The sequence below is a fragment of the Hyaena hyaena genome, unplaced genomic scaffold (genome assembly GCF_003009895.1).
Source record: "Hyaena hyaena isolate Hyena2069 unplaced genomic scaffold, ASM300989v1 scaffold_1603, whole genome shotgun sequence".
Taxonomy (NCBI): Eukaryota; Metazoa; Chordata; class Mammalia; order Carnivora; family Hyaenidae; genus Hyaena; species Hyaena hyaena.
Window position 1 is genome coordinate 218,406 of NW_024082236.1, and position 1,632 is coordinate 220,037.

Below are 1,632 nucleotides of genomic sequence, written 5' to 3' on the forward strand. Positions count from 1 at the left end.
CATGTGTCTGTTGGCCATCTGGATGTCCTCTTTGGAGAAGTGTCTGTTCATATCTTCTGCCCATTTCTTCACTGGGTTGTTTGTTTTTCGGGTGTGGAGTTTGGTGAGTTCCTTATAGATTCTGGATATTAACCCTTTATCTGATATGTCATTTGCAACTATCTTTTCCCATTCCGTTGGTTGCCTATTAATTTTCTGGGTTGTTTCCTTGGCTGTGCAGAAGCTTTTAATCTTGATGAGGTCCCAACAATTTATTTTTGCTCTTGATTCCCTTGCTTTTGGGGATGAAGACACCTCAGTTCTAGTCAAAAGTCATCCCTTAGACCATGCACGTTATAGTATCTTGACAACCTTATAACTTATGGGAAGAATAAATGAAATTTGAGGAAGTGCTTATATCCGAGGTGATAGGATTCTAGCAATCTAAGTGTGGTCAGAGTCAATAATCAATAACAATCTGGAATCATGATCTTTGAGGATAATTGCTGGAGCCCTCCGTTGGTGTCCTGTTTCCCTCACTCCCTCGTCCACAATGCCACAAGGGTGTTCTTCCTCAATAAATCTCCAATGCCATCCACCCTGAGGACTCATTCACATATTCTTTTTCCAGATTCCTTATCTGGGCATTCAAAGCTTTTAAAAATCTGGTCTGACCAGGAAAGGTCAAATCTGACCTTTTCCTATGTTATTTATCCTATGTTCCAATTAGTTTTGCAACTAACAAAGAATTACAGAATTCTTTTCTGTAATTGTGCCAATATTCATAAGTATTCTTCCAGCCTGGCCTCAGTCCCTACCCATCCATGATGTACTCCCAGTCCTTACCAGCCTATAACAATGTCTCCCTCTGCTGAGCTTTCATTGTATGAGAACTACTGAATCAAATCTTGGGAAAAGTGAAGGGAATGGCAATGAGACAAGTTTTCCTAGAAGTACATTCATTTTAGTTGGGATTACAAAGAAGGGGAAAAGTTTTCATCAGGAGAGTTCATGCATAAATGAGAAGTGGCATTGTAGATAGAAAATCCAGCTCAAGCAAAGGTGGGTTCTGTGCAAAGTTTTAAAAATAAGTGATCTGAGACTAAATTATGCTTAATGAACATAGAAGGTGAAGGTTAGGCCAAGGTCAAGTCACAGAGAAGAATTTATACGCCCTTCAAAACATTTGTTCTTGGAAAAGAGAATGGTTGACCTTTTGGGGGCTATTGTAATGCTGACTTACAAAGTACTCATCTCTTGCAAACTCAGGAAAGACAACTGAAGCTATCTTGGAGTCTGCTTAGGTTTGAAGGGAATTTGTCTATATCTGAACTGTGTGACACTGAGCCAGTTATTTTACTTCTTTAAATCTGTTTTCTGATTTGGATTACTGCAGAAAAAATGATTTCATTTTATAGCATAGATAAACAGATAGATGGATACCAAGGAAATCAGCTCTTAGTAATTATGTAATAATAAATACTTAATACTTGTATAGCTTATAGGAAATGGGTGTTATCCCTCTTTCTAAAAATGAAAATAGTCTCGGAAGGTAGTAACTTGTGTCTAGTAACACAGCTGATAAGAACAGAGTTGGACAGTATTTTGCCCTACAGATAAAACTTAAAGGGACCATTTATTTCAAGTCTCTCA